At 46.6% G+C, this 20,342-nt stretch overlaps 2 protein-coding genes across 2 annotated transcripts in view; one reads left to right on the forward strand and one right to left on the reverse strand.

The window, feature by feature from the left end:
• p4ha2 (procollagen-proline, 2-oxoglutarate 4-dioxygenase (proline 4-hydroxylase), alpha polypeptide 2) overlaps positions 1-20,342 on the reverse strand; it is a 68,000-nt gene that overhangs the window by 44,570 nt on the left and 3,088 nt on the right. The window lies entirely within an intron of this gene.
• Positions 18,890-20,342, forward strand: part of LOC118389816 (PDZ and LIM domain protein 4-like) — a 41,478-nt gene continuing 40,025 nt past the window's right edge. Inside the window, exon 1 of the mRNA XM_052529600.1 lies at positions 18,890-19,051. The gene's annotated coding sequence lies outside the window, so the exon portion shown is untranslated. The remainder of the gene's footprint in view (positions 19,052-20,342) is intronic.

Consider the following 20,342-nt stretch of genomic DNA (forward strand, 5'->3'; position numbering starts at 1 on the left):
AGTGTGCAGGGGTTCAGGCTAGTTGAGGTAATCTGTACTTGTAGGTTGGGGCGAAGGGGGGTGTAACTGTAAATTGTCCAGTGGCAATTTTGATGAATTCTTCAGCAGTCTAATGGCTTGGGGGTTGAAGCTGTTGAGGAGCCTTTTGGTCCTAGACTTGGTGCTCCGGTACTGCTTGCCGTGCGGTAGAAGAGAAAACAGCTTGGGTGACTGGAGTCTCTGAAAATTTTATGGCCTTTCCTCTGACACCACCTATTATATAGGTCCTGGATGGCAGGAACCTTGGCCCCAGTGATGTACTGGGCCTTACGGTCAGATGCCGAGCAGTTGCCATACCAGGCAGTGATTCAACTGGTCAAGATGCTCTTGATGGTGCAGCTGTAGAAGCTTTTGAGGATCTGGGGGCCCATGCCAAATCTTTTCAGTCTCCTGAAGGGGAAAAGGTTTTGTCGCGCCCTCTTCACGACTGTCTTGGTATGTTTGGACCATGATAGTTCGTTGGTGATGTGGACACCAAGGAACTTTGAAACTCTCGACCCACTCCACTACAGCCCGTCGATGTTAATGGGGGCCTGTTCGGTCCGCCTTTTCCTGTAGTCCACGATCAGCTCCTTTGTCTTGCTCACATTGAGGGAGAGGTTGTTGTCCTGGCACCACACTGCCAGTTTTCTGACCTCCTCCCTATAGGCCATCTCACCGTTGACACACTGTTGTGATATCAGCAAACTTAATGATAGTGTTGGAGTCGTGTTTGGTCACACAATAATAATATAATATATCCCATTTAGCAGACGCTTTTGTCCAAAGCGACTTACAAGTCGGCTGGGGCCACTACTTCTACATATGGGTGGCCCCAGCGGGAATCGAACCCACGACGCTTGGCATTGCAAGCGCCATGCTCTACCGACTGAGCCACATGCTCTTCCCACAGTCATGGGTGAACAGGGAACAGGGAATACAGGAGGGGACTAAGTACACACCCCTGAGGGGCCACAGTGTTAATGATCAGTGTGGCAGACGTGTTGTTACCTACTCTTACCACCTGGGGCGGCCCGTCAGGATGTCCAGGATCCCATTGCAGAGGGAGGTGTTTAGTCCCAGAGTCCTTATCTTAGTGATGAGCTTCATGGGCACTATGGTGTTGAATGCTGAGCTGTAGTCACAAAGGTGTTCCTTTTGTCCAGGTGAGAAAGGGCAGTGTGGAGTGTGATTGAGATTGCGTAATCTGTGGATCTGTTGGGGCGGTATGCGAATTGGAGTGGGTCTAGGGTGTCGGGAGTATGCTGTTGATGTGAGCCATGACCAGCCTTTCTAAGCACTTCATGGCTACCGACGTGAGTGCCACGGAGCGGTGATCATTTAGGCAGGTTACCTTTGCTTCCTTGGGCACAGGGACTATGGTGGTCTGCTTGAAACATGTAGGTATTACAGACTCGATCAGGGAGAGGTTGAAAATGACAGTGAAGACAATTGACAGTTGGTCCGCGCATGCTTTGAGTACATGTCCTGGTAATCCGTCTGGCCCTGCGGCTTTTTGAATGTTGACCTGTTTAAAGGTTTTGTTCACATTGGCTACCGAGAGCATTATCAAACTGTCCTCCAGAACAGCTGGTGCTCTCATGCATGCTTCGGTGTTGCTTGCCTCGAAGCGAGCATAAAAGGAATTTAGCTCGTCTGGTGGGCTCGCATCACTGGGCAGCTCGTATCTGGGTTTCCCTTTGTTGTCTATAATAGTTTGCAACGAGCATCAGATCCGGTGTAGTAGGATTTCATCTTAATCCTGCATTGATGCTTTGCTTGTTTGATGGTTCGTCTGAGGGCATAGCGGGATTTCTTAGCGACCGGATTAATCTCCTGCTCCTTGAAAGCGGCAGCTCTAGCCTTTAGCTCGACGTGGATGTTGCCTGTAGTCCATGGCTTCTGGTTGGGATATGTACGTACGGTCACTGTGGGGATGACATCATCGATGCACTTATTGATGAAGCCGATGACTGAGGTGGTGTATTCCTCAATGCTATTGGATGATTCCCGGGAACATATTCCAGTCTGTGCTAGCAAAACAGTCCTGTAGTGTAGCATCCACGTCATCTGACCACTTCCGTATTGAGCGAGTCACTGGTACTTCCTGCTTTAGTTTTTGCTGGTAAGCAGGAATCAGGAGGATAGAATTGTGGTCAGATTTGCCAAACGGAGGGCAGGGGTGTCACGACTTCTGCCAAAGTCGTTGCCTCTCCTTGTTCGGGCGGTGCTCGGCGTTCGACGTCACCGGTCTTCTAGCCATCATTGATCCTTTTTTCATTTTCCATTGGTTTTGTCTTGTCTTCCCACACACCTGTTTTCAATCCCATTCATTACCTGTTGTGTATTTAACCCTCTGTTTCCCCTCATGTCTTTGTCAGAGATTGATTTGTTGTCAGTGTAGTGTGATTGTTTGTATAGGTGCGCGTCGGGTCCTCGTACCCATGTTTTGTTTGTTTGTACATTTATTGTTATGGAGCATACTCTTGGAACTTTATTAAAAGACTCCATATTTTCACTCCATTCGACTCTCCTTCGCCTGACTTCCCTGCCACCTATTACACCTATGCATGACAGGGGGAGAGCTTTGAAGGCACCTCTGTGTGTGGAGTAAAGGTGGTCTAGGATTATTTTTCCCCTGGTTGCACATGTGACATGCTGGTAAAAATTTGGTAAAACTGAATGCCACCGGAAAAGTTGGAATCCTATGATGGTAACACATTGAGCTCGTCGCTACGGGCCATTCTACTACCAATGTTTGTCTATGGAGATTGCATGGCTGTGGGCTCAATTCTATACACCTGTCAGCAACGGGTGTGGCTGAAATAGTCAAATCCACTCATTTGAATGGGTATCCAGATACTTTTGGTCGTGTAGTGTACCTTTAGTCTGTCCCAAATGGCACACTATTCCCTACACAGTGTGCTACTTTCGACCAGACCCTATTAGGTCCTTCCTGGGAGAGCTAGAACAAAGACTTGGGCATAGGTAGGAGGAATGCCTCTTCCTGGGGAGAGCTAGACTAAATGCTTGGGAATAGGTAGGATGAATGCCTCTTTCTGGGGAGAGCTAGTGTTGAGCTAGTGTTGACCGTTGCTCCTCGGCTGGAGCCTGACCTCTGTTATTGGAGGATAGAGAGGGACACTAGGATAAACAGACAGATGGCTATTTTTTCAGCCTCTTCTTTCAAACTTTGCAAATGCTTTCTGTCTGACAGTAGGCCAGGGATTTCACAGATGGTTTTCAAAATATATCTGGGAGAAAAACAAACTGTTTCCCTGTGGATCACAGCTAAATTCCCCTCCATCAGTCAAATATACCTTTAGGTGACCTAAATGCCACCCTATTCTGTATATAGTGTGCTACTTTTAACCAGACCTACATGGGTCCTGTTCAAAAGTAGTGCACCACATAAGGAATAGAGTGCCATTTGGGACAAAGTCTCTGAGTAGTTCTACCATCCATACCCCAAAACAGGGCAGAAAGGAACCAACAAACAGTAGACAAGCTGAGCGCCAGCAAACAAACAAACCCTTAGGGTCTGGAGAGCATCAGTGAAAGGCTAGTTGCTCATAGTGGACAACATGTGGGGGATAGATGTCTGAATGATGGAGATCGATTGCCAAAACCACAATAAACACCAATCAGTGTCTCTGCTTTGTTTCTCTGTCATCCACTTTTCTCTATTTAGATATGTACCTTCTTGTGGTAGCCTACAGAACACAACCCACTGTGCACAAACTGGTTGAATCAATGTAATTTGTCAAAGTATTGTGACGTGGAATCTACGTGGATAATACAGTGGCTTTGAAAAAAGTCAAAACGTTAGCTTTGAGGGTGAAATTTCAACCACAGGATTATGTCATCATTGTAATGAATTTTTCAACATTAAGAAATATTGTATAAAATATGTTGAATTTGTACCTTTGAAATAACATCAGATCTCTAACATTATATCCACTATCAGAAGAAAAAAACTATAGGCTGGGCAGAACCTCCTACGGGAGAGTTCTATCTACAGCTGTGAATTTGGTTTCCCATGCAGGGTTCTAACAATGCCCAGCCCTACTTAGCTTTGATATCTGTCACTGACTACTACACTAATGTGCTATCGTGAGATTTATCTCTTAAGCGATCTCTTAATAATATTTACTGTTGATAGTGAAGTCAATGCAAAGGGCAGGTTTAGCAGAACAAAGCAAATGTGACCATACTATATCACATCGATGAGATTATTTAGGACGACATAGCATTTTTTAAAAAAGTTTTAAATAGGCAAGTCAGTTAAGAACAAATTCTTATTTACAACGACGGCCTAGGAACAGTGGGTTAACTGCCTTGATCAGGGGAAAAATGACCTTTTTACCTTGTCAGCTCTGGGATTTGACCTAGCAACCATTTGGTGACCGGCCCAACACTCTAACCACTAGATTGCAGGTAGCCAAACTTTGGTTTGCCAAGTCATCAAAAGCTATTGTTTCAATTAAACCCAGTGGTGACCAAAAAATAGACAATACATACAATCCTGGAGTTTGAAGCTTTGGTTGATTTCAAATGTAATCTTCAATTTACAGTAATCATTAATATATTGTATTCACATCTCAATCCAAACCACAATCTTGTCACGAATATTACCGAAGTTGACTCCCCTTCTTGTTCGGGTGGCGCTCGGTGGTCGTCGTTGCCGGTCTACTAGCTATCACCGATCCGTTGTTCTGTGTTCCTTTGGTTTTGTCTGATTGGTATCATCTGTTTCTTGTTTGGTTGTTAGGGTGGGGTTATATAAGTTTGTTCAGCCCGCTTCTGTTTCGTGTGGGCTTGTTCGTCTGTTTTGTGTTAGAGTGTATTTTGTTTGCATTTTTGGGTTTCGCGCTGTCCGTTAATATTTCTGTTAATTTGTTTTACTACTTTTGTTCATGTATTTTTTCCTGGACATTAAAGCGTGTTTTTCCCACATCCTTTTGCTCTCTGCGCCTGACTCCACACCTCTTTACTCATTAATCGTAACTGAAGCCCGCACCGCGATATGGAGTCAGCAGGAGCAGCGACCACTCCTCTTCCCACGATGGAGGAGAGAGTCCTTCATCACACGTCCATCCTCCATCGCCTAGGATCAGCGATGGATCAAATGATGGAGAGGATGGATCGTTGGGAGAGGAATGGTCTCCCTACTACCCCACCGACCCTCCCACCAGCAACTCTACCAGCTCCCCCATCTGGATCCGGTTCCAGCGCTCTGCGCATTACGCCTCCGAGTGTCAGGATTTGGCCAGGGTTGTTCCGGTTTTTGGTCACTAGATGCCCCCATTGTGTCTTTTGACCTTTTGTTTTCCCTTGATCCCCATTATTATTTGCACCTGTGCCTCGTTTCCCCTGATTGTATTTAAACCCTTTGTTTTCCTCTGTTCTTTGCTCTGTGTTTGTATGTTAGCACCCAGCCCTAGTACTCTGAGAACTCTTGTTGATCCCGGTGGACTCTCTTGTGGAATTCTGTTTTTTGTTCTTGTTTGTCTTTTGAGTATCTTTTGAGGCTTTTTGTGCTTTACCTTCCACCTTGTGGATTTACCTTTTTTGTCTTGGAGGATTACCTTTGTTCTTGTAGGATTCCTTTTGAGGTTGTGGAGTTACATGTTTTCCTGAAGAACTTCACTTTTTTACTTCATTAAATACACCGTCTCAAGTACTGCTGTGTCTGCCTCATCTTCTGGGTTCTGCCGACTATTCGTGGCTCAGTTGGTTAGGTGACTGTTTCTCACTCCGGAGACCCGGGTTCGTAACCGGGTCCTGACACCGAGGGAGTACGATGGCGCAGCGACGGGGTGCCAGGGATTCCTGCTTCAACTAGAACTCTACCTTGCCACCGTTCGGCCGGCTCCCTCGGACGAGGAGAGCGTGTGTGTCCTCATCACATGCCTTTCGGGTAGAGCCCTTGAGTGGGGAATGCGGTCTGGAACGGGCCCGACTCAGCGAAGGGCAATTACCCGGAGTTCACCCGCCGTTTCAGGTTCGTGTTCGATCACCCTCCAGAGGGTCGAGCGGCGGGTGAGAGGTTGTTCCATCTCAGACAGGGGACGAGGAGCGCGCAGGACTTCGCGCTGGAGTTCCGGACCTTGGCCGCTTGAGCAGGGTGGAACGACAGGGCCCTGATAGACCATTACAGGTGTAGCCTGAGAGAGGACGTCCGGAGCTGGCTTATCGGGACACTACACTTAGCCTGGATGGACTGATAGACCTGTCGATCCGGTTGGACCATCTGCTAGCTGCTCGCGGACATTCTGAAAGGGTCCTGTCAGTTCTACCTCCTGACCCTCCTGCTCCTATCCCGATGGAGCTAGGAGGGACCGCGTCTAGGGAGATCGGAGGAGGAAGCTCCTCCTGTACCAGTTGTGGCCGGAGAGGGCACACGTCTGGTCGGTGCTGGAGGAATTCATCTGGGAATCGAGAAGGCAGGCAGAACACTCCTCGGTCACCCCAGGTGAGTAAGCACCACACTCTCCCAGAGTTTCCTGTTGGTCACATGTTCTTATTAATTTGTTTCCTTAATTATTCTCCTTCTCTCCAGCATAAGGCAGCTCGAAACTTTATAGACTCGCTCAGAGGTTGAGGATTCCGTTAGTAAAAGTAGAACCCCCTTTTCCCGTGCACTCTTTAGATAGTCGACCATTAGGGTCAGGGCTGGTGAGGAAAGCCACAATTTCGTTGGAGATGATTACGCAGGGGAATCACAAGGAGCGAATTAGTTTGTTCCTTATCGATTCACCTGCGTTTCTGGTGGTGCTGAGGATTCCCTGGCTAGCTATTCATAATCCTACGATTTCGTGGAAACAGGGAACTCTACAGGGGTGGTCTGATGAGTGTTCAGGCAGGTGTGTAGGGGTTTCCATCGGTGCGACAACGGTGGAGAGTCCAGACCAGGTTTCCACCGTGCGCATTCCAGCTGAGTATGACGATTTGGCTATCGCTTTCAGTAAAAAGAAGGCGACCCAATTACCACCCCATCGACAGGGGGATTGCGTGATAAACCTCCAGGGTAACGCTGCACTCCCCAGGAGTCATGTGTATCCTTTGTCCCAGGAGGAGACGGTGGCTATGGAAACATATATCACCGAGGCTCTGGGACAGGGGTACATTCGGCCCTCCATGTCACCTGTCTCCTCAAGTTTCTTTTTTGTGAAGAAAAGGGATGGTGGTTTGCGTCCGTGTATTGATTATAGAGGTCTAAATTCCATCACAGTGGGTTTTAGTTACCCACTACCTCTCATTGCTACGGCAGTGGAATCATTTCACAGAGCGCAGTTCTTCACGAAACTGGATCTCAGGAGTGCGTATAATCTGGTGCGTATTCGGGAGGGAGATGAGTGGAAAACTGCATTTAGCACTACTTCTGGCCATTATGAGTACCTCGTCATGCCATACGGTTTAAAAAATGCTCCAGCTATATTTCAATCCTTCGTGGACGAGATTCTCAGAGACCTGCACGGACAGGGTGTAGTGGTGTATATTGATGATATTTTGATCTACTCCATTACACGCACTGCGCATGTGTCTCTGGTGCGCAAGGTTCTTAGACGACTGCTGGAGCATTACCTGTATGTGAAGGCGGAGAAATGTGAGTTTTCCAAACGATCAGTTTCCTTCCTGGGTTATCGCATTTTCAGCTCTGGGTTGGTAATGGAAGGTGACCGCGTAAAGGCCGTGCGTAATTGGCCCACTCCGACCACGGTAAAGGAGGTGCAGCGGTTATTGGGGTTCGCCAATTACTACCGGAGGTTTATCCGGGGTTTTGGTCAGGTAGCTGCCCCTATTACCTCACTGCTGAAGGGGGGGCTGGTGCGTTTGCAGTGGTCAGCAGAGGCGGACGGAGCTTTTCGTAGGTTGAAGGCGATATTCACTGAGGCGCCGGTGTTGGCGCATCCGGACCCTTCTTTGCCATTTATAGTAGAGGTGGACGCATCCGAGGCTGGGGTTGGAGCGGTGCTCTCACAGCGTTCGGGTGCGCCACCGAAGCTCCGCCCCTGTGCCTTTTTTTCGAAGAAACTCGGGCCAGCGGAGCGGAATTATGATGTGGGGGATAGGGAGTTTTTGGCTATGGTTAAAGCCCTGAAGGTGTGGAGACACTGGCTTGAGGGGACTAAGCACCCTTTCCTTATCTGGACTGACCACCGTAACCTGGAGTATATCCGATCAGCTAGGAGACTGAATCCTCGTCAGGCAAGGTGGGCCATGTATTTCACCAGATTTCGTTTTACTATCTCGTATAGACCAGGTTCCCTCAACACTAAGGCCGAAGCGCTGTCAAGACTCTATGACACTGAGGACAGGTCCATCGATCCTACTCCCATCATTCCGGCAGCTAAGCTGGTGGCACCAGTAGTATGGGATGTGGACGCGGACATCGAGCGGGCGCTAAGGGAGGAACCTGCGCCTCCACAGTGTCCGGAGGGTCGTAGGTACGTGCCGCTCGCTGTTCGTGATCAATTGATTCGATGGGCTCATTGTCTACCCTCGTCGGGTCACCCAGGTATTTTTAGGACAGTGCGAGGTCTTCAAAGGAAGTACTGGTGGCCCACTTTGAGGGATGTGCGATTCTATGTCTCCTCCTGTTCGGTGTGCGCCCAGAGTAAGGCGCCTAGATACCTGCCACGAGGTAAATTACAACCTCTTCCCGTTCCACAACGGCCGTGGACCCATCTATCGGTGGATTTTCTTACTGACCTTCCCCCCTCTCAGGGTAACACAACGATCCTGGTCGTTGTGGATCGGTTCTCTAAGTCCTGCCGTCTTATCCCATTGCCCGGTCTCCCTATGGCCCTACAGACTGCGGAAGCTCTTTTCAGGGCCCCCAGTTTATCTCCCGTGTATGGAGGGCATTTATGGAACGTCTGGGGGTCTCGGTCAGCCTGACCTCAGGGTATCACCCGGAGAGTAATGGGCAGGTGGAGAGAGTGAACCAGGAGGTGGGTAGGTTTCTGCGGTCGTATTGCCAGGACCGGCCAGGGGAGTGGGCGAGATGTATTCCCTGGGCAGAAATGGCCCAGAACTCACTAAGCCACTCCTCTACCAACATGTCACCATTTGAGTGCGTGTTGGGGTACCAGCCAGTCCTTGCACCGTGGCATCAGAGCCAGACTGAGGCTCCTGCGGTGGAGGAGTGGGTGCAGCGCTCTAACGAGACCTGGAGGGCTGTCCAAGAGTCATTACGCCAAGCGAGTGTAAGGCAGAAGAAGAGCGCTGACCGTCACCGCAGTGAGGCCCCCGTGTTTGCACCTGGTGACAGGGTCTGGCTCTCGACCCGAAACCTGTCCCTCCGCTTGCCCTGCCGGAAGCTGGGTCCGCAGTGTATAGGGCCATTTAAAGTCCTGAGGAGAATAAACAAGGTTTGTTATCGATTATTACTTCCTTCGTATTATCGTATCAACCCCTCGTTTCATGTGTCTCTTCTCAGGCCGGTGGTAGCTGGTCCCATGCAGGAAGGTGAGGTTCCGGAGGTTCCTCCGACCCCTCTGGACATCGAGGGGTCCCTGGCGTACATAATACGAGCTATTCTGGACTCGAGACGCCGGGTGAGGGGCTTGCAGTACCTCGTTGAGTGGGAGGGGTACGGTCCGGAAGAGAGGTGCTGGGTTCCGGTGGGGGATATTCTAGATCAATCTATGTTGAGAGAGTTCCATCGCCTCCGTCCGCATCGCCCGGCGCCTCGGCCCCCGGGTCGTCGCCGGCATCGGCGCGCTGCGGTAGCTGCACGTCAGGGGGTGAGGGGGTACTGTCACGAATATTACCGAAGGTGACTCCCCTTCTTGTTCGGGTGGCGCTCGGCGGTCGTCGTCGCCAGTCTACTAGCTATCACCGATACGTTGTTCTGTGTTCCTTTGGTTTTGTCTGATTGGTATCACCTGTTTCTTGTTTGATTGTTAGGGTGGGGTTATATAAGTTTGTTCAGCCCGATTCTGTTTCGTGCGGGCTTGTTCGTCTGTTTTGTGTTAGAGTGTATTTTGTTTGCATTTTTCGGGTTTCGCGCTGTCCGTTAATATTTCTGTTCATTTGTTTTACTACTTTTGTTCATGTATTTTTTCCTGGACATTAAAGCGTGTTTTTCCCACATCCTTTTGCTCTCTGCGCCTGACTCCCCACCTCTTCACTCATTAATCGTAACAAATCTAAGTTAAATAATAGGACTAAATCAAATCAAACTTTATTTAAAGTGCATTTAAAGTTTGTTTAAATTAGATTTAGTCCTATTTTTAACTTGGATTTTTGGCTGTGGAGACGTGAATCCAACATATAAATTATTCATTTCTAGACCAACTGGAATTGAAGCCAGACTAAGTCAGTGGCACAAAATATACATCTCTCTCAAATGTTGATGTTTGATTGTGTTGTCAACTAGACTAAATTCAATAATACTTTTGTAATACAGTAAGTAGCCTAAAGTTAAGGCTATTTTACAAACTAATGTAACAGTATTTATTCAACATTGAAATGAGTAACACATCCATGGTCACATTTTGAGGTTAGCCTAGTGTAACTATAAATGTCTTATGTACTCATAGAAAGCCTGCATTTTCAAGATAGCATGCAAAAGTCACAGGTCTGTGGAGATCTTCGCAATTGCTATAATAATCTGCACAGAATCTTGAACAGCATTGATCGCTTGAACTATTAACTTTTAAGGTAATCTCATCTGCAATCCAGGTAATTTGATTATTATATTAAGCACAGTGATAATGCATTCCAAAATATTTGACATTTTATTCATATTTTAACTTTGTTGTTCTTTTAAATGGTTGAAAGCATAGTGATAACACATTGGGAATTCAACACACTTCTGGCTGTCTTTTTGAGTGGGTGAATAAATGTTGAAATCTCATTGATCAACATTTCAACTAAATATTACCCACATTTCCACGTTAAATGACACGGTGTGCCTAGTAGGAATTAGGTAACTACTGTAACATCATGTCAGCACAGTTAATTCCTCTGACACACAGTTGGTTGGTAAGGCAGGTACAGGCCATACGGCCTCCCAAACAATGGATTGGGAAATAAAAGCCAGACACCAGTCATTTCCTGTAGGTGTGTACCATTTGGCAGACCCTGTATGCCTTTCTCACAAGTGCTGTTTGGCATTCTTGAGGACGGCTAGATCAAAGGCTTGGGTATGGGGAGGAGGAATGCCTCTTCCTGGGGAGAGCTAGTGTTGACTGTTGCTCCTCGGCTGGAGCCTGCCCTCTGAGCATAGAGGGACACTAGGATAAACAGACAGATGGCTCTTTTTTCAAACTCTTCTTCTTTCAAACCCTTGCAAATGCTTTGCGTCTGACAGTAGGCCAGGGATTTCACAGAGGGTTTTAAAAATACATCTGGGAGAAAAACAAACCTTGTTAACTGTGGTTCCCTGTGGATCACAGCTGCATTCCCCTCCATCAGTCAAAGATACCTTTAGGTGTCTTAAATGGCACCCTATTCTGTATATAGTGTGCTACTTTAAACCAGACCCCTATGGGTCCTGTTCAAAAGTAGTGCACTACATAGGGAATAGAGTGCCATTTTGGATGTAATTGTCGAGTAGTTCTACCACCCATACCCAAATACAGGGCAGAAAGGAACCAACAAACAGTAGACAAGCTGATTGAAAGGCTATAGTTGCTCACAGTGGACAAAAATGAAATCAAAAGAAATAAGGTTTTAAAGTGTCTGTCCTATCTGGGAGATAAGAAAGCTCTGGAAATATTTTAGTTTTTTGGACACATATTTAACACCCTTTTTTTTGTTGGTACAAAACTACCTCCATGCTTTCATTAATTTTTAAACCAGTACAAGTTACCTTCAGACGAGTCCTGTGACACTTTTGATGGCTGTAGAGGAAAACATAGAATGGTCATATTAGTTTGTAGGCAAAAACATAGGTGGATGCGGTGGATTGAGACAGCCCATGCAAAAACCCAAATATCTCTAATTTAAACTAATGGATTTTGATAGGGATTTCTTTATTATGTTACTTTGATTGCTGCACGGGTGCGTTTTTAGACTCATAAGGATTTAAAAGGGGGCAGCTGTTGAAGTCTGGCAGTATTTCATCCAGTGGTGTAGACCAGGCTTTTGCTGACTTCCCCTCAGAGGTATGATCTCACACAATGGGCAAAACTACAGCTACTGTACCATAAAGCCATATGATCATGCACTGCTATACAGGCCTCCAGTGGAAAGTCACTACTTTGTCTCTACCGGGTCTTTGCGTGTCAAAAAAGATACACATATAATAACACTATTATGTATGTAAGGGGTGCATAACCGGTGCCAAGGTAGTCAGACACAGGAGAGCAGAACTTGGTAATAGCCGGAGCAGTTTAATAGCAAAAACGAACGGCATAAAAATAACAAGATATTTGGGTACAAAAACCCGTCGCACACCAATCAACACGTGCACAAGCACTTACAATAAACAATCCCACACAAAGACATGGGGGGAACAGAGCGTTAAATACACAACAAATGATTGAGGGAATTGAAACCAGGTGTGAGGAAAAACAAGACAAAACACATGGAAATTGAAAACTGGATCGATGATGGCTAGAAGACGGATGATGCCGAGTGCCAAGTGATTGCGGTGGTCAGTCCAGATGAGAAAAGGGTGTTTAGCCCCCTCAAGCCAATGTCTCCATGCCTTTAGAGCCTTGACGACAGCCAACAGCTCCCGGTCCCCCACGTCATAGTTTCGCTCCACCAGGTTGAGCTTCTTAGAGAAGAAGGCACAGGGGTGGAGCTTCGGTGGCGTACCTGAGTGCTGAGAGAGCACAGCTCCTATCCCAGCCTCGGACGCGTCCACCTACACTATGAGCGCCAAAAATTGATCCGGATGGGCCAGCACGGGAGCTGAGGTAAAACGAGCCCTCAGGTGACTAAAAGCCCTGTCCGCCTCAGCCGACCACTGCAAATATACCGGGCCCCCCTTCAGTAGTGAGGTAATGGGAGCTGCTACCTGACCAAAACTCCGGATAAACCTCCGGTACTAATTGGCAAACCCTAGGAACCGCTGCACTTCTTTTACCATGGTGGGAGTCAGCCAATTACAGATGGCTGAAATGCGGTCACTCTCCATCTCCACCCCCTGCGCACCAGGGACACATGCTCGGCACAAAAAATAAACTTGAGGAGGCGGGGGAAGTGGAGGACGGAATGTACCCCTGACGCAGGGATTCGGAGACATATGTTTCCATAGCCGCCGTCTCCGCCTGTGAGAGGGGATACACGTGACTCCTGGGAAGTGCAGCATCTACCAGGAGATTTATCGATGGGGTGATAATTGAGTAGGCAAGAGCCAAATCGGCATATTCAGGGGGAATGCGCACGGTAGAGACCTGGTCTGGACTTTCCACCGTAGTAGCACCAACGGAAACCCCTAAACACCTCCCGAGCACTCTTGCGACCACCCCGTGAGAGCCCTCCCATGCCAAGAAACAGTGGGGTCATGACAAGCTAACCAGGGTAGTCTTAGCACCACGGTAAACGCAGGAGAGTCAATGAGGAAGAGACTAATTCTCTCCTTGTGAACCCCCTGCGTCACCATACCCAGAGGAGCGGTGTTCTCCCTAATCAACGCTGACCCTAATGGTCGACTGTCTAAGGCGTGAACGGGGAAGGGCACAGCCACGGGAACAATGGGGATCCCTAAATTAAGGGTGAACAATCTGTCTATAAAATTCCCAGCCGCGACTGAATCAATGAGCGCCTTATTCTGGGAATGCGGGGAAAACTCAGGGAAAGAAACATGCAAAAACATGTGTGCAACAGAGGGCTCTGGGTGAGAAGGGTGCCGGCTCACCTGGGATGACACCAGAGTGCCCTGCCTGCTGCCTCGATCCCCAGAGAAACCAACCTGGCACCGACCGGCAGTGTGACCTCTGCGGCCACAGATGGTGCACGAGCTGAAACCTCCTCCAGTCTCCCTACTCACAGCACCTCCCAGCTCCATGGGTACCGGGTAAGTTCTCTGAGGTATGTCTGTCGCTGAACTTTAAGCAGTCCAGAAGACAACTAGACATCGAAAAATCTTCAATGAAGTGACATGTAACCGACTTGTAAGAAGTGGTTACCCTTGATGTCCAGCAGTCAGTGGTAAGGCAAACTGCAGTAGCTTTTTGGACACTTTCCCGCACTGAAGCGTGTGTGCTCCCGTACAGTTGTGGAATAAGTGATTTTAAAAGGGTTTTCCTGCTTGGAATTGTGTATGTTGGATTTAGACTATTGCTATCATTTCTAAAACCGCTGTCCTCCATGATCGAAAATGGATGGAAATCGGTGGCAATCATTTTAGCCAATTCAATATCAATTTGACCTTGTTTGTCTACAGACATAGACTTTGGCATAAACTGGTCCATAGAAGACTGCGTTGCCATGGGTCGCGGAGTAGACCTACTTGACTGAGTGGATACATCTCCACGTGTGGAGGTGCTGGCTCCACCACTATCACTAGCACGCCCGCTAGTTTCTCGAAGCTCCGCTACAGCTAGCTTCACAGTTGGGTGCACAGTTCACATATGCCGGTGAAGGTTATGCCTAGAACCAGCTTTAAATTTGATTTTGTTTTGGCAAATTCTACACTGTGCTCTAACATTGTATACATTATTAAAATGCATCTAAATGCTACTGTGCTTCCAACTCATTTCCCAGCTGTTGTTTTCACAGCTGTCCTTCCTCTCTCTCCTCGGCTGCTAAGTGAATGACTGTGAGCGAGTTGGCTCGGCCCTCCCTCACGCATCTTTGGTCCATTGGTTGACACTGCGTGTCTGATTGACAGGAACAACAGGTGAGGCTGTTAGTCTGAGCAGACAGTCAGAATGAATGCATGTGCGCTAGAGCATTTAGGCCTATATTATTTTATTTATTTGCTCATTCTTTGAATTTGTTCATTCTATTCATTTATATCTTTTGACTATTCATATCTTAATTTAAAAAATATTTTTATAAATAGATTTGGCTCTTCTGATATGCGAGCTGGCTCCCAACGTTCACCTACAAGAGCCGGCTCCTAGAGCCGACTCGTTCGAAACAACCCATCACTAATCCTTATTGTGGCGAGCTTCACAAGATATAACCCGGTCCGGTCGAGTCTCATGAAGCTAGCTGGCTGCTTATAGTGTTAGCTTTGGGCAACAGGGTTAAGTAGCTGGCTAGATATTTATTTTCATGAACTGAAGTTCAATTTCAATAGGCGAACAACAAGTGACAACCTAGCTAATACTTACTCACAAGGATTCTTAAATCATTGCTAAGAATAATGAAAATGACTGCAGTTTCTACTGGTAATTGTTTTCAGGCTGGTTGTATTGGTGCCAGCTAGGTACCAAGCTAAAGCCAGCTAGCTACCCCAGAAGTTGCTGTCCAACAAATAATGCCTTATTACCAATGCATTATTGTACAGCTTTGACAGTGCTACTGATAGTAGTGGTGGCACTTGGCTTGCACGTACAAATGAAGAATACACAAAATCATTCTATAATAGAACTGAGTTATTTGACGCTTATATAACGTGTCAAATGGTGTTATTTGACATGTATCTTTTTTAAACACGCAAAGACCCAAACTGCGTTCCATACTAGCTGTCTCTGTTATATCTGGGCCTGGGAGGTAACATGACTCCTGTGTGCGGACACTGTCCTGCTCTCCTCACATACAGTAGAGGAAGAGCTGTCACTCTGAATGAAAGACTGTGATCCTGCCTCGCCTTCCTGTTAAGTTTATTGTGTAATTGCCTGTCTCAAATTCAGGACCTGACTTGTCTCACACACCCTGCTGTTCTGTCCTGCTGTGTGTGGGTGGGAACTTCACTTCAGACTGGGTAAGATGTAGCGTGAGGCTAGCTAAGATGTAGTGTGAGGCTGGCTGACTCGACTATGACAACCGTCCTCTCTAACTCTGGTTTGTCAGCTACTACTGTGTGGATTGTTGGGGGGACTTACATGGGAGTGGAAGATGCTGAAGAGCAACAGATGCCGCCCCCCCACCACCACCACACACACACCTCTACACTGCTCATGGCTATTTTCTTAGTCATAACTCTGTAACTGTGTAACCATAGGGTGAGGTCAGGGTGTGATGTGGGGTGGGCACTCTATGTTTTGTATATCTTTGTGTTTGGCCGAGTGTGCTTCCCAATCAGAGGCAGCTATCTATCGTTGTCTCTGATTGGGAATCATAATTAGGTAGAATTTTTCCCACCTACAGTATGTTGTGGGATCTTGTTTTTGTACAGCTCTTGTAGCCTATGGAACAGTACGTTCATTTTGGTTTCACTTTGTTATTTTGTTGCTGGTTCTCATTTAAATAAATACGATGACCACAAATTATGCTGCGCCTTGGTCTCCTTCAAATAACGCACGTTACACCGTTGGTTTTTAGCCTGTGTCATTTTTAATATGTAGTGTTCCAGTACACCCGTTCCTGTACCGCGGCTTGTCAATGACAATGCTGTTGGGCGTTTGAGAGTCCATTTTGTGTCTGGCAGTTTGAAAGGACTTGTTTGAGATGAATTGTCTGCTTACTGTCCTTCCTTAGAGCTTTCAGATAATTAATATCCACCACACTGTCACACTGGAGAGTACAAAAACATAAATCTGAACTGGAGAGTATTCATGTCATTTGTTTGCTGCTTTAGGTCTCACCAGATATATTTTAGGTTTATTCATTTTTAACCACAGATTGTTAATGCGTTTTATGAGATTTAGAAAGTTTACTGTATTTAATCCCACTGTCTGCTAATTTCTGTCATTTACAGCAATATATTGTACTTAACCCAGCTGTCTGCTAACTGCTGTAATTTACAGCAGAATATACTGTTCTTAATCCTGCTGTCTGCTAATTGCTCTAATTTACAGCAATATACTTACTCCTCATTTTCAGTTTGGTTCAGTGAATCAGGTATTTGTTGTTTCTGTAATGTCAAAGTCACTGAATTGAACACGCCTCATCTAACAAGATTTGTGTACATGTAATGGAAGCTAAATTAGCATACATACTGTATGTATGTATACATACTGTATGTATGTAAAGAAAACTACTGTTTGACCTACGTGTAAAACACACAACAGAGCAAATGTAATGGCATCAAACACCTGCAAACCATGTGTTTGATGGATTTGATACGGTGTCACCTATTCCGCTCCAGTCATTAACGAGAGCCCTCTCTCCCATTTTAAGCTGCCACCAACCTCCTGTGCTGTAAAATTTACCTGATTATTGCTCCTTTCCTCTGTTATCATACAGTAGTAAAAGGATACCAAATCTGATCAAGTTGATCTCATGCCCCCTCCTTTTCCTCTCCGCTCTATCTGAGATGTCAGTGGACATTATAAAAGGCCCAATCCAGCGGGTGACCTACTGTGGCGTTTGTTAAGTAATTTGCTTTTTGTCCACCAGCTGCTACACAATCTGTTTGGACCATGCATCCAAGATGGCCGCTGTTGATGAGAGAGAGTGAGAGATTGAGGGAGAGAGAGAGAGAGAGAGAAAGAGACAGAGAGAGAGAGCTGGCATCAGTTGCACTCAGCTGTATGGTTTGTGGGAAGAACAAAGCAGCGAGAAGGCTGAGCTCAGCATCCAGTATTGCGGTGGGGTGTGTTAACCAGACCCTGTTAGCCAAGTCTAGTATAGCAGAGTGTCTATCCGGTCCTCCCTCCCATCACTCACAGGGGTTTAGGTCATGGTTTATTGGAAGCATCCGCAAGCATTCTGGCGCTCATTGGGAGTTAATGAGAGGGTTGGTGTCATTAAAGTTTGTGTGACCCCTGTAGAGATGAAGCTGATGCCAAGACAGAGGTCATCAGAGCACAGGGTTCAAATAAACGTTTTATTAGGCCATTCTAGAAGCATCCATGCACAGATACAGTAATACCCTTTTTATACACAGACAAAGATCCCACTAAACGCCTGCAACCTTTTTTTACCGCTTTTTCTCCCCAATTTCGTGGTATCCAATTGTTTTAGTAGCTACTATCTTGTCTCATCGCTACAACTCCTGTACGGGCTCGGGAGAGACGAAGGTTAAAAGTAACACGTCCTCTGGTACACAACCCAACCAAGCCACACTGCTTCTTAACACAGATTCCAACCCGGAATCCAGCCGCACCAATGTGTCGGAGGGAACACCATGCACCCTTGGTTAGCATGCACTGTGCCCGGCACGCCACAGGAGTCGCTGGTGCGTGATGAGACATTTCCTACTGGCCCTCCCTAATCCGGACGACGCTAGGCCAATTGTGCGTCGCCCACAGACCTCCCGGTTATGACAGTGCCTGGGCGCGAACCCAGAGTCTCTGGGTTCGCTGGCGCTGCAGTACAACACCCTTAACCACTGCGCCACCCAGGAGGCCCTATGCCTGCATCTTTTAACCAGTTTAAAAAATATATCTGAAAGGGATAGGAGGTAAAAAACATGGATAATACAAAGCCACGATTCCTGAATTTTATATTGTTTTTTGATTTGTATTTATACATTTTTTAAACATTTTTTTCTGTGGTATCGGTCTTGTCTCATCGCTGCAACTCCCGTACGGACTAGGGAGAGGCAAAGATCGAGAGCCGTGCATCCTCCAAAACACAATGCCCACTTAGCCCGGAAGCCAGCCGCACCAATGTGTCGGAAGAAAACACTGTGCTACCATGTCAGCGTGCACTGCACCCAGCCCACCACAGGAGTCACTAATGCACAATGGGACAGCCAAACCCTCCCCCAGACAACACTGGGCCAATCGCGAGCAACCCCATCACAGCCAGCTGCAACAGAGCCTGGACATTTTATTTAACAAGGCAAGTCACTTAAGAACAAATTTTTATTTTCAATGACAGCCTAGGAACAGTGGGTTAACTGCCTTGTTCATGAGCACAACAACAACTCTTCAGCTCAGGAATTTGAACTTGCAACCTTTGAGTTACTAGTTCAACACTCTAACCACTAGGCTACCTGCCACCCTAAACCACTGCACCACTCAGGAGGCCTGATTCCTGCATTTTCACAGATCCTGTAACCAAAATACAGGTACTGGGTCTGTATCAATGATTATCTGCTTTTTTGCATGCAAATTCATTAAGACTTCCATTGTTTAACACCTCCCTAATTTGAAATGCAAACTGCCCCAATGGTTTAGCAACACCAATTCCGATTTGTCAGTTACCCACTGATATGCATGAAAGGGACCTGCCAGGTGTTATTTAAGGGGCTGTTTGAAAGGGGATCATATACACATTGCCTTATATGTTTTACAAGCAATATACCACATCTTCTGTCTGAAATGGATATAAGTTGTTTGTGTGTGTGCGCATGTTTGTGTGTGTGAGTGAGAGCGCTAGAGAGAGAGACAGAAAAAGTGTCTGTTTGTGTTTGTGCCTCTGTTTTGTATATACTGTTGCCTGATCCTCCTGTAAAGGGTACTTACAAACACATTGACACATGACCCTGCTCTTATTCTCATTTGATTAAATGGCAAATGAATGAGCCATGTTCAAATCCATTCACACCTGTTTATTGTTCCAGCAACCTTAACCAAACACGACATTAAACATTCAACTGGAACACCTGGTGTCTGTATGGGTGAGTGAAAAACACAGCTGTTTGATTACATATATAGTGATGGATAGCAATGTAAATTGGCTCAGTGAGCAGGGAAGAGCTACAAATAGTTCCTATTCATCATGACCATTAACACAACTCACTGTACTGGTGAGTCCTGGCTGATGAGCATGTTGTATACACTATAAACATAGGCTAACTAGAGATACTTTGGCCCTGTGGTTATCTAACAATTACATCTGCTTCTAATCAAGACCTTACTGTGAAATGCGTAATTACAAGCCCTTAACCAACAATGCAGTTCAAGAAATAGAGTTAAGAAAAGTAAAAAATTTAATAAAAAGCAACACGATAAAATAACAATAACTAGGCTATATACAGGGGGTACCGGTACCGAGTCAATGTGCAGGGGTACAGGTCAGTCAAGGTAATTTGTACATGTACGTAGGGGTAAAGTGACTATGCATAGATAATAAAAAGTGAGTAGCAGTAGGGTAAAAACAAATGGGGAGGGGGGGTGAATAGTCTGGGTGGCCCTTTGATCGATGAATTGTTCAGCAGTCTTATGGTGGTAGAAGCTGTTAAGGGGCTTTTTGGTCGTAGACTTGGCGCTCCGGTGCCGCTTGCCGTGCGGTAGCAGAGAGAACAATCTATGACTTGGGTGACTGGAGTCTTTGACAATTGTTTGGGCCTTCCTCTGACAACGCCTAGTATATAGGTTGTGGATGGCAGGAAGCTTGGCCCCAGTGATATACTGGGC

This window comes from Oncorhynchus keta, chromosome 11 (assembly GCF_023373465.1).
Source record: "Oncorhynchus keta strain PuntledgeMale-10-30-2019 chromosome 11, Oket_V2, whole genome shotgun sequence".
Lineage (NCBI taxonomy): Eukaryota > Metazoa > Chordata > Actinopteri > Salmoniformes > Salmonidae > Oncorhynchus > Oncorhynchus keta.